The sequence below is a fragment of the Sitophilus oryzae genome, unplaced genomic scaffold, assembly GCF_002938485.1.
Source record: "Sitophilus oryzae breed Bouriz unplaced genomic scaffold, Soryzae_2.0 scaffold_1_pilon_pilon, whole genome shotgun sequence".
Classification (NCBI taxonomy): Eukaryota; Metazoa; Arthropoda; class Insecta; order Coleoptera; family Curculionidae; genus Sitophilus; species Sitophilus oryzae.
Genome location: NW_022146725.1, coordinates 367,153 through 381,436, shown reverse-complemented (window position 1 = coordinate 381,436; position 14,284 = coordinate 367,153).

Genomic DNA, 14,284 nt, shown 5'->3' with positions numbered 1-14,284 from the left:
ATGCTTCCATAAAATTTCTAGTCTATCTCTTTTTGTTTTCAAGATAAAAAATAAAAAACACTATTTTTCCGCCATCTTTGTACCGCGATATCTCCCTAATGGTTGACTTTTGACCCAACGTTTATGAAGCAAACTACCCTTTATTTTGAACAAAGAATCACCCCCTAAACACACCTACAGAGGATGGGACTGGTGGAAGACGCCGAATGCCGACTCTGTATGGAAGATGACGAAACAATGAAGCACGTAATGTGTACCTGCTCCGCTGGGGGCAGGACCAGGTTTGAGGTGTTTGGCAAACCCACGCTAGACTTATCAGACCTAGAAGACATATCACCGTCGGACATAACGGTCTATGTTAAAAGGCTGGGTCTTGAGGGCGAACTTTAATGCTCTTTTTCTATTAAAGAGCTTGTAGAAACTGAGCCACAATAGGCCCTCGCGGCCTCAGTGGAGGGTCCCACCTGGGACTCACTCTTAGTAAAATACAAAAAAAATACAAATACACCCCGTGAAGTTTTTCGCATTTGTTTTGAAACACCCTGTATATGGTCAAATAGAAAGGCCTGGTGACTGCATGCTTCTAAAGAAGACACCGTGCTGTGACTTGTTGACGTGCCTATGCAAAAGCTGCTGTGATTTTCACAGCTTTGATATGAGATTTTATTCTACACATCGACATATCAATAGATAAGTATTGCTATCGTTAGCAGAAAACCGGAGACCAAGCTTAACAATATTTCTGCTTGCTGGCTTAAATAGGAAGCTCCAAAATATCAACGATTTCACGAACAAATTGTAGTAGAGGATAACCACTGTTGGCAACCTTGCAAGCTACATCCATTATTAATGCTTTATCGGTGCACTGCGAATCCAGAAGAGATGGATTGCATAAGAGATCACGTCCTTTGTCTCACCTTTAGTTTATTACTTTGATGGAGAAAGCAACAATGGAAAACTGTTGTAAATTGTATGGGAAAGGGAACTCTTTAATCACCGCGATATTTATGATGTCCTCCTTTCTTGAGTTATAACTAAGGCTAACTAAAAACAGTACCTGAGATGGTTTCACAGAGGTTAGTTCTCAATATCCGATATGAGTTGTACCAAAATTTATGGAACGAATGGTTGTCGTCTTGGCGCACTCAGTGATGAGGTGTTCTGGTGTTTTTTTTTTTCATTTTCCTCATAGAATCTGCATACGCAGTCATTTCTTAGCTTGAATCTGAGGTGTTCGTTGAGGAGACAGTGTGTTGTTAAAAACCCCGTGACAATCCGAAGATTGTTCTTCACAGTATGCTAATTATGTAACAGCAGGGAATAATCTAACACGAGACATACCAACATCAGGGGGCATTAGAGAAGGAGACAGCCTTAGCCCTTTCTTATTCAATCTTTTAATGGACATCATCATAGAAAAGGTGACCTCGATGAATACCGGTTATCGAATGGAATACAACAGAGTTAGCATGGTGTGTTACGCTGATGATGCAGCCATTATCGCGAAGACAGAGGCCGATATGCAGAGACACAGCTACATAAATTTTATCAAGTAAGCCGAGAATTAAATATGATTAAATGCTTAACTTTTTGGTAGTAGAAAACAAAATAATTGAGCAAGTATCACAGTTTAGATACTTAGGAATAGATTAGGAAGGAAAGCCCATGGGTAAGAGGCAGCCGGGAAGATCTCCAAAAAGATGGAAAGACAGTTTGGCAGTCCATCTCCCAAAAACTCCTACAGAGGCAACCTTAAAACTAACAGATGGATTAGATCTCAAATAAGTAGATGATGAAGAAGAAAAAGTATGTTAATAGAAGAAATAAAACATGGTCTCTTGTGCAGTCGTAGGCCTATTATTATTATACCTGTTCGAAAACGAAAATGGCACCGGTTCTACCCTCTCCCCGCCTCTCTTCGACAACCAACCGTTCTAAACGGCATAAATAAATCCGAAAAGACTAATGGCGCCAAAAGTGACGCCGCTCGTAAAGGCGAACGCGGCCTACGAAAATCGCACGACGGCGTTATAAATATCGTCGGAAAGGCGCATTAGGAGACGCTAATGTACTTCTATCTTATATGGAAACCAGAACTAATTATTCTATTTTACACTATGTTCGGTATCGCTTCATCTCGAAAGGAACGACTTTACATACCGTAAGGAGGCAGTTCGAGTCAGTTTTGTTTAAATAAATGCTATTTTTAACCATCTGTTTCTTGTGGAATGTCTTAGAATTGGGCCGTTAGTATCTATAAAATTTGCTATAACGTTTTCTAAATCTGGCGATTTTCGAAAAGGATTGCAAATTATGTTCAATGTTACATAATTTTTTACACTGACCTGCACTCGAATATTCTTTATGCGATTTGACATACCACAAATTGGATTTTTGTGTTGTATTACAAACCCACTAGAATTATGCAAGAATAAAAGTAAACAATATACTGGATGGTCGGAACATGCTAATTTTTAGGGTTCCGTACCCAAAGGGTAAAAACGGGAACCCTATTACTAAGACTTCGCTGTCCGTCCGCCCGTCCGTCTGTCACAAAGGTCTATCTTATGAACCGTTATATCTAGACAGTTGATTTTTTTACAGATAATGTATCTATGTCGCCGTTATAAGAACAAATACTAAAAACAGAATTAAATAAATGTTTATAAATAAAAAAGTACTTTCACTAAACATTATCTTTTAAGTAAGAATTTTACATAGAATCTTTCAAGTCCTCGGTGGCCGCGTGGTTAAAGCGTTAGGATTTTACGCTGCTATGACGTTGGAGCCGTAGTAAGACAGGTTCGAATCCTAGTCAAGGCGACTTTTTTTAATCGTTTTTTTTTATTTTTACATATTTTTACATATTTATTTTTACTTTTTAAATATTTATTATTGATTAATACAATTTTTAGTAATGTGTTTCTTCATTTTTTTAAATCACTTATACGCGCATTCAAAATTTCAGCTAAACCGGAAATAAAGTTTATAATAATATAGTGTCTAATGTTGTATAGATAATGAATGGTACGGAACCCTTCGTGCGCGAGTCTGACTCGCACTTGACCAATTTTTTGTCCATGATGACATGTATTGATAATTTCCATTCCAAATATTTTGAGAATGGTTACTCGTAGCGACATTTTTCGGAAATGTATATTTCTTCACTCAGTAGTTTTATGGTACGGACGAAACATTATTACACTTCAAACCAGTTAATTGACGTTTAAAGTCTTAGGGCTACTGGTCAAAATCTAAACAGCTACAAGAAATAATGACCATATGTTTCTAGTTCTAAATAGATATATTACTCTATTTAACATTCCTACCATTTCAATGTTTAGATTAAAGGAATAATATACGAAAAATAACACACATCGATGAATAATATGGCTCATTTCAATTTCAAATTCGAATGTTTGTGGTTTCTAATGGATACGAACTTCGTCTCGATGCGACATTAAACGTCCGAAGATAAATCATAACCGTTTGAATCTACCTTCGTCTTTGCGTCCATAAAAGTTGACAGGCCTTTGGCCATTCCGTTTACAACGTCTTATTACAATTCAACGTATTCAACGTAGGTATATATAATAAAATAACGTTGCATACAAATGTATATCGGAAAGGATACCTATATCTGTTTTTTATCCAATATTTTTTGAATTACTTAGTTTAATACTATGATTAATTCATGTTTTATTTGTATGGTTAACACTGTCCAAAATACATCTCTAATAATAATAGAATATGCTATAAATATATTCTTAGAATATGTCTCTAGACCCTCATTTAAATGGTATAAAATGTTTAATAGTTATTTTTTATACAAGACGATAAAATGGTATTTTATCGTCGATCAAAAAGATGAAATCGCGGATGAATTAATTTCGGGAGACGATAATGCAATTTTATCGTCGTGTATAAAACAATATATTTTTCCATAGCAAGATACGTTTTAAAAAATATTCAGAAAGTATTATTTCAAGGAATTTATTACGAGTGGAAAAAATATTGTGCTGGGTTAGCGTTGGTTTCTATGTAATTTGACAAATAAATAAAGCTGTCTCTTTAGTTGTCAGTTTTGAGTCAATATTTTTTAATTCTTTCGTGTCGATTGCTGATTGAATTGGAGCCAGAAATGGCTCAAAACGAAATAAGTAAATTACCAACAGATATTCAGGCTGAGGCGACAAAGGCCATATCCAAACTACCTCCATTTAAATCCCGAATAACTTATGAAAAGGAATACAAAAATTTTCAAAAATGGAAGCAATTAAAAAACGTGCCAGAAGAAATAAAGTTTTTAACCTATCCTCGCTGTTATCATTTAATCTACCCTTGCGGTTTACTATTTTATCTGCTATTTTTGATAGATATACGGCAATTTTAACAGCTGCTATGGAAAAAAAGAAATAAAATAGTTAACGACTTAAGACACTTATTCACAATGATCACATTTCGAGACTTTGAATACATCATACATTTTTTAGCTGTATACAAAGCTACATTTTCTAACAATCTCTTTATAAACACAAACTGATCTGAATAATTTGTTAGGAAAATTAAAAAAAAATTATATGAATAATTTCTTGTAAACAAAAAAAAACAATAAATAAAAAGGCAACAGTTAATAACGTTGTAATTAAATTTTCTGCAATAATTGTAGAGATAATTTATAAAATTAGATACTTTCAATAGCATCATTACATTTCTTCACTTATTAGTATAATAGGCCATTTCCTAAGTAAAAACAGATTCGTAGAAATTTCTAATAAGTACTTATATCTATTAGTCAAATGTGTTACTTATTATAACACGAGATACAAGTTAAAGTAATTTGACTTAACCTAAAGTGCTAAAATAATAATGAAAATCTGAAGGAAAATATTATAAAAATAGACATTTTCATAAAATTTATAATTTATAATAATGAAAAGAATGGTAATATAAAAAATGAACATGTGTTCTTTTTGGTACGCTCTTGAATCTGTTTGTTAAATCCTTAATTATTAAAGGAAATAGAAAGATTTTAAATAATAATCAATATCAGTTGGTAGCATTTGTCTACTACACAGTTTCAATTTTGAGGGCGAGTCCAAATAATTTAAAGTCTTCATTTACTTCTACAATTTCTATATAATACTTTTACTATAAACGAACTATATCGACAATATTAGTATCTGTACTCTTTAAAAATTCGTTACATCTTTAAAAATAATCTGAAGTGTCCAATATTCCATGGGTATATTGATAAATGAGGTCTAAATTATAAGAAAATGCATTTTTTACGAAAAGTTGAAGAGATGCGTAAATGGTATAATACAATTTAATAGACAATTAAATTATGCATCTGATTCTCCTAAAATATACAGGGTGTTCCATTTAAATTAAACAAGTTATTGCCGTTTAAAGCTAGAATATAAGGTAGTATTATTTTTATTATTGCAACACAATAACTGATCAATAAATAAACTTCAGTAAATATTTAGTATAAAAAACTTTGATACCCTCGGAGAAATGAAGCCTTAAAATTTTTACTGCAATTTCACAAAATTGAAAATATTTCAAAAACGGTAAGGTTTAAGTGTAATAAACCCTAATCAAATTTACCTTTATTTTAATCGTAGAAACTAAAAATGTAATAATATAGAGGGTGTTCCATTTAAAAAAATACAACTTTGATATTTTTTACTTATTTGGGACACTGTATCTTGTAAAAAAAAATTAAATTGTAGCTCTAATAGTCCTTCAATGAACCCAAAACTTACAATTTGCAAAAATCTAATCATTTAGCTACAATACTCCGTGTTTTATGTGGTGAACAACCCTGTTTAAACAAACTGCTTACTTCACTAGTTGAAAAGTAAAATACCGTATGATCGAATAAAAACGGAGTCAGCGATGGCTATGAAATGAAGATTGCTGTCAATTTATATGTAAAATTATATGGGAAATGTCATCGATCGTCATTTCCAAGCCAACTAAACGCCATTTTTTTCGATCATACGGTATTTATTTGGTGTATGTTTAAGTAAATGTTGAAGAGCGTCGTAACTTGGGCTTTATGTGAATCAGGGGGCTACAACTTGGAAGGTAGATGAGGCTCGAAGCAGCCCCATCTTTTCATGATATTTTGACGACGTTTTGTGCACTACGAAACCCCATCATCAATGAATCAAATCAAAAAATCGTCCCATTTAAATGAAATTTGGTATGTCAATAGACTGGACCAAGCCCAACTTACCCGTGTACGACTATGACAGTTTTGCCGTAAGAAACGTCAAAAGTTGATGTCGTCCGATCGCGACCAAATTCGATGGGTAGGCTATGTGAGCGACGGTGCACACGGATACCTGCAAAGTTAGATACCCTGCGAAGTTGGATACGTTTCGTTTACATCTTCATCAGGGTATGGGACTAACCATTTGAGGTTGAACAAAAATGATTTCGGTATAATTGGAAACGGGCTATAGGATGACGCCCTCGACGTTTCGAACCGATGCCTGTAAATTGATGAAATCATCAGGATTTTTCTGAATTATGAGATGATTGGAAACAAACTAGGCACGTGGATAGAGGTGCCCGAATGGAGTCCTCAGACGGACAGACGTGCAGACGGAAGTCAGAAAAAGTTTGACTTGATATATGCGCACATAGTGCACACAATTTTTTCTTTAAATGAAAAGTTAAAAAAAACTATGTTCAAGTAATTAAGTATTCATTTGCGATGATTCAAAACATATAAAACAGATATTTTGATTTTTATATGTTTTGTTTAGTAACCGGACATGTTCTTCACTGTAAAATAAAACACAGATAAAGGGATTTAGTGTATTGTGGTTAACTAGTGTTTTATTTTGCTGTTGTAACGCCAAAGATTCCAACCTCAACTGCATGTTTTTCACGGTCAATCAAAAAACCAAAACCGATTATAATACTTCTTAGTTATACCAACCGTTGACGTAGTTACTATTCATTTATTTTATATAAATAATGTATAAAACTTTTTTCCAAGATAAGAAATCCCAAGAGTTTGCTAATGAACTGCAGCCGCATTGCCTTATAATATTTATGTATCTTGAACCTCTTACATAAGGAAAACGAACTAGTTGTGTGAGTTCTAAAGACAAATTGTTTAAAGTCAGCGCACAGATAAGATCGGAGAATTTTCCTTAATGCAATTAATCAACTGAATCGTATAAAGAATTTTTTGTTTCCTTATTTCTTCAATTTACATCCAACAGTGGCGCACGCCATTATTTTAATGGCTATGAAATGAAGATCGCTGTCATTTTATATATAAAATTATATGAGGAATGTCCAAAATCGCGGTAGTGCCATTCACCAGAAAACAAAGTCTGAAAAACTTGAAAGGTATCCATCTAGATGGAAAAGAAATACTGCCGTCACAGCAAGTCAAATATCTGTGAATAACTCTGGACAGTAAACTTCTCTGGAAAAAGCATATTAAAAACATTACCAGCAAAGCCACATGTAGAAAACTGGCGGGAAATACTTGGAGCTATACCTCTAATATTTTGGGATATAACATGATAGTAAGACCCATGGAGCAGTATTACCTATGGAGCAGTTGTTTGGTACACAACAGTAGAGCAATGTACAGCAAGGCAAAACTTGTGTAAAGTACAGAGACTGGCATGCATCTGCATCACAGGTGCTATGAGAACATGCCCAACAGCAGCAATGGAGGTCATCTTAGACCTAACACCACTGCACATTGTCGTCTGTAGCTATGCCAATGCGACAATGATTAGAATGCTCGTTGGCGGATTTAGTACTAGGCGAATTTTCAGAGAGGAACGTTTGCTCAGCATGTAAAAGACCATTTTATATCGTGGTATACTGATGCTTCCAAAATCAAAGCAGGGACAGGGATATGAGTATTTAGGCCGAAAACTAAATACTCCGAACCAATGGGCTCCTACCCCTGCATCCTCCAGGCAGAAATCTACGCTATCGAAAGATGCATACAATATAGATATTACTATCGAAAACAGAAAATAGCCATCTTATCCGATAGTCAAGCAACACTAAAGAGCGATCAACTCAAGAACCATCAATTCGAAGTTGGTCAAAGAATGCCTAGGGAAGCTGAACAAATTAGGCAAAGAAAATAAAGTCAAGAAGACAAAGAATGAAAAAGCAAACGATCTAACTAGAAAAGGAGCGAACACTCCACTAACTGAACCAGAACCGTTCTGCTTTCCAAGCGGAAACCAGCTTAAAGCGGAACTAAAGAACCTGGAGGACTCCATCCGTAACTTGGAATAAGAATCCTCCAAAGATCTAAGACACTCGAAGAAATTTCTCAGGACTTTTCTCAAGATTTCCCCTACACTTAAACGAAAAAAACTTTTCGTGTTCAGTGGATATTAGTAATATATGGCTGTAATTGTCTAATAATGCACCAGCAAGTATCAGGTAGCTTGGGTGTAAACCAAGAAAGGATGTTGAATGCGAATATTCGTTGTATCATTAGGAATCACTTAATTTTCATTTAGATTCTAACTTTTTAACTTTGTATTTTCAGGGGAAAATACCGACCTTTTTCCAGAAGTTGCAAATATCGATATTGTATAAATATCATTTACTATGAAATATACGATATTTAGCACCAATAAATTAGTAGTCCGGTCGAGATATGAAAACCCGTGAGTTTTTTTAGGGGGCCTTTTTGATGATTCTAAATAATATTTAAGTTGTTAACGTGAAGTTAAGCGTGGAAGTCACTTAGAAAATTTTGGCAATTATTGGTCGCTACATTAAATTATACCAGCAGAAAAAAATAAAGGTGTAAGTAAATAAAATAAGATGTTTCTTCTCGGAAACGGTAAGTAGCTAAACGACCAGTGAAGCTTCTACGGATAGAGCTAGTAGTGCCATATCGCCCCATTTAAACTGTGTTTTAAAAATTTCCAAAAAATATTTTAACTTCTATAGGGTGGCTCAAAAAAGTGTGAGTGGACCTGTATGATTTTTTTTTAATGGAACACCCTGTATATTATTGCATTTTTGGCTTTCTTTCAGATCACTTTACATAACCCTAAGATATGAATGAATAAATTTCGATAGTTTCAGAGATATTAAAAAATAAATCAAAAATATATCATTTTCAGCCCTTCTTAAAAAAAATTATTAAAAATACAAGAACTGTTCTGAAATCAAAACTATTTTAGGTATTCACTTTAGATGGTCTGTACTTACTTTGCTATAAATATGAAAATCGTAAATCATACAAGATGTTCAAAATTCTACTCCAAACTTTCTAAAATATAAAATAATTTTTCTTCGTTTTTTTCAATGGAACACACTGCATATTATTTTTTCAATAGACGGAGAATTAAAAAATGAACATTTTTTGTATTTAGAGTATTTCAAAAATTTTAACGATTTCGCAGATATTTGCGGTTTTATATTTCATATGGCATTTTCTACAGTAAATTTTTATCAAAGCCACCCAATGATTTTTCTCTCGTATTTTATTTTGTAGATTTTTCTTGCAGTGCAGTGGCGAAAAACCCATAAGGATTTTTTTGGATAGATGAATCCGCCACATAGGTATAGACACTCTTTTTTTTCTCTCGTATTTTACCATCGAAAGCGCCATATGAAATAATACTGCGTGTATCTGCGAAACCGTTAAAAATTTTGAAATACTCTAAATACAAAAAATGTTCATTATTTAACTCTCGATCTAATAAAAAAATAATGTACAGGGTGTTCCATTTAAAAAAACAAAGAAAAAATATTTTATATTTTAGAAAGTTTGGCGTAGAATATTGAACATCCTGTATGATTTACGATTACCATGTTTATTGCAAAGTAAGAACAGACCATCTAAAGTAAATACCTAATATACTTTTGATTTCAGAACAGTTCCTGTATTTTTAATCATTTTTTTTAAGAAGGGCTGAAAAATATATATTTTTGATTTATTTTTTAATATCTCTGAAACTATCAAAATATATTTATTCATGTCTTAGGGTTATGTAAAGTGATCTGAAAGGAAGCCAAAAATGCAATAATATACAGGGTGTTCCATTAAAAAAAAATCATACAGGTCCACTCACACTTTTTTGAGCCACCCTATAGAAGTTTACATTTTCCTGAAATACATCCTGGTGCATACTTTAGGTTTGCACTTAAACAAAATTCTCAAGTTTTTTATTCTAGGAGCTACAGATGCCCGACGCACTATTGTCGGACCCTGTATATCCAGAAAATCGACAATCAAAATTTTTCAAATTAAATATCTGGGAAACTATGTCTTTTCGAAACACATTTTAAATGGGGCAAATATAGAGTTTCACTAGCTCTATCTGTAGAGGCTTCATTGGTCGTTTAGTTACTTACCGTTTCCGAGAGGAAACATCTTATTTTTATTTACACCTTTATTTTTTTTCTGCTTGTATAATTTAACGTAGCGACTAAATACCAAAATTTTCGAAGTGACTTCCACGCTTAATTTAAACGTTAACGCCTTAAAAATTATTTAAAGGCTTAGCCCGATCCTGTCGTGTTAAATCACACCCAAAATTCCAAACACACGTGCTTTGATTAAGGCTTGATTAAGGTTTGCAGAACTCCAGCATTTGCCATAAAATAGCGAGCCATTTGTTACAAAACCATATAAATTATATATCACTGTAATCACAAAACTTCAATCTATTTGAGTATTGTAACGGAATTTTAAATTATGACTTCATTTTCGAGAAAATTTAGTCCAAACATAAGGTATATTTTGTTGATGTTTGACCATTAAAATCTTAAAAATAAAGAAGTTATCTAAAAATGTGCTACAGTACGGATATAGTATAATCCTTTAGGACTAGTAAAATGGACTTTTAAGATAGGGTTGCCAACCGTCCTCTATCCCAGAGGACAGTCCTTTTTTTGATCTCCTGTCCTCTTTTCTCTCACGTATTGAAGAAAAGGTCCTCTTTTTTACATACTAAACTCAAAATCTAAAAAATATTCGTCTATCGTCACAGTGTTTTAAAAAATTGTTAATTTGTCTCGTCCCCCCTCTCGTTTGTACAGAAAAGAAAATGAAGAAATATTTGTGTATAAGAAATATTTGTGAAACCGATAAACATGTTTAATTATTTTGTTTCCTTACTGTTATCTTATGTTTGAAAAAAAAGTTTTGTTGAAATTTTAAGTTTTGAGTATAAATATTTTTAAAAAAGTAAGAAAGACCGTCAATCGCATACCGTTTACATAACTTTGTGGTAAATTCTAGACATTTGGGCGAGGCTTGAAAAAATGTTTCGCATGTGCCTTTTTTACCCTCTCGTCCTCTATTTTTTAATTTGAAAGTTGGCAACCATATTTTAACAGGCTAAAAAATCGAAGTCTAAACTACGTTCTTATGTACAAATTCAATTAATAATGTGACATCGAGGGCAGTAAATTCGTATTAGAAAGTAGACTGCGATCGGAAAAGTGACGCCGGCACTGGCTCGAATTTCAGTGTGGGCCGACCGTGGCGTACTAAAACTCGCGCACCGTTAATTGCTCAATCGTCTAAGCGCTAAAACGAATAATTGCCCGAGATATTATCCCGGCGAATGCCGATAACCGATTTTTTTCTCCGTTTATTCGTTCGCTAATCGCTAATAAGTTTTGATAAAAAGTGCCAGAATCGTGGGCGATCCTGTATCGGTCGCTGGCTCTTTCAGGTTTCGGGTAGAGTTCGTTCTTACAGATAAGACGATATTAGGAATACCTCCTGAAAAAGTAAAGCCTTTTGTATACGCTGTTTAACGACTAACGACTGAGAGAACTTTTCAACAGACGATAACAGAAAAAAAGCAGATGATGTCTATACAAAAAACAAATCAATTTGTTTCATTAAAAAGTTTCTAATAATTTTTAAGTTAACTAACGGATGAGTTTATATAGGGTTGTTCACCACATACGACACGGAGTATTTTAGCTAAACAATTAGATTTTTACAAATTGTAAGTTTTGGGTTCGTTGAAGAACTATTAGAGCTACAATTTAAAAATATTTCTACAAGATACAGAGTGTCCCAAATAAATAAAAAATCAAAGTTGTATTTTTTTACGGAACACCCTGTATATTATTACATTTTTAGTTTCTACGATTAAAGTAAAGGTAAATTTGATTAAGGTTTATCACACTTAAACCTTACCGCTTATGAAATATTTTCAATTTTGTGAAATTGCAGTGAAAATTTTAAGGCTTCATTTCTCCAAAGCTATCACAGTTTTTAATACTAAATATTACTGAAGTTTATTTATTGATCAGTTATTGCGTTGCAATAATAAAAATAATACTACCTAATACAGAGTGTCTAAAAAATTATTTTAAATAATTTCTAGCTTTAAACAGCAATAACTTTAATTTAAATGGAACACCCTGTATATTTTAGGAGAAACAGATGCACAATTTAATTGTTTATCCAATTGTATTATAACGTTTTTTATCTATCCTTTCAAATTTTCATAGAAAATGCATTTTCCTATAATTTAGACCTCATTTATCAATATACCCACGGAATATTGACATTTTAGATTGTTTTTAAAGCAACAAATGTACAAAATGTACAGGGGCTAAAACGATAATATTACTAGCCCATTTGTGTAAAAAAATCTTTATAAAAGATTATACCATTAATTAAATATACCACCATTATTTCCGCCCAAATATTAATTAATTACATACTTAATTGTGTTAGTTAATAAATTATCCTAAATAAATGTGGAGTAATAATAATAAATAAGTTATGAATATGAACGTCTCTCTTGGTATAAATAAGCATTCGTCAAAAATTGATATAAAATTTTTTAGGTGTTAGTTTTTTTATTTTCGTATTCAGCTAAGAAATGTACTTTTTATAAAAGATACCACCAATGAACTAAAATTTGTTGTTCAGTGTAATCAGTGATCAAAATATTAGTTCAAAAATTATATTCTGGACTAAATGCATCGATACATAGGGCGCATTATCGATTTCCCTAATAGCAAACAAACATGATAAAAAATAGACGGCAACTGATAAAAATATCACCCGCTGCCACTAAATTTATCTACCCCATGAAAATGTCGAAGATAAAAATATATAGAGAGAAGAGGGAATATTGGAAATATTATTTATTCGTCTGTATGCCGTATTTTATTTTAAACAATTTCAATATAGAGCGGACCATCAGGCTCAATTTGGCTAGACTTTAAATCAACAAAATAGCAGATGTTCTGGACAATTTAATAATGTTTTATAGTTTCATAAGTATTGTTTAAAGGTTAAGAAATATGAATAGCGGTGCTTTAATTTCTTCTTTTTTTACTTATATTTTAAAGGAACTATAGGAAACAAGAAATAGCCATCTTATCAGATAGTCAAGCAGCCTTAAGAGCGATCAAATCACAAAGTAGCAATTCGAAGTTGGTCCAAGAATGCCTAGAGAAGCTGAATAAATTAGACATAAAAGTATGAAAGGTAATTTAGGCAAAGGTTTTTAGGCAAAGCAAATAAAGTCCTCCTACTCTGGGTGCCTGCTCACCAAGGGATAGAAGGCAATGAAAAAGCAAATGATCTAGCTAGGAAAGGAACGAACACTACACTAACTGGACCAGTACCGTTCTGTTTTCCAAACGGGAACCAACTGAAAGCGGAGAACTAAGGAATCTGGAAAACTCCATCCGTAACTTGGAATGGGTGTCCTCAAACGGTCTAAGACACTCGAAAAAGTTCCTCAGAACTTACGACCGAGAAACATCAAAGGTTTTCCTTGATTTAAGTAAAAACAATCTTCGGATTGTCACGGGGTTTCTAACAGGACATTGTTTCCTCAACGAACACCTCAGTAGGCTGAAGCTGAGAAACAACGGTGAATGCAGATTCTGTGGGGAATTTGGGGAAACACCAGAACACCTCATCACTGAGTGCGCCGAGACGACGACCATTCGTGCCATGAACTTTGGTACGGCTGATGTCGAGGATGGAGGGCTGGCCTCTGCGGAGCCGTCTCAGATACTGGCTTTTGTTAAAGCCTTGAGACTGTATGATGAGTTATAACTCGTTATAACTCAAGAAAGGGGAACACACAATAGATCTGTAAGGTCGCGGTGATTAACTCCCCTCCTAAACATTCCACATTCTACATGGATTACTTATTTTGTTACTTTTTCGGACTAATGAAATGGACTGTTATACTAGGCTGCTGCCTGTAGTTAAACACAAATATTCGCATATGTAATATTAGTGTCAAGTGTGAAAAGTAACTATTTTATA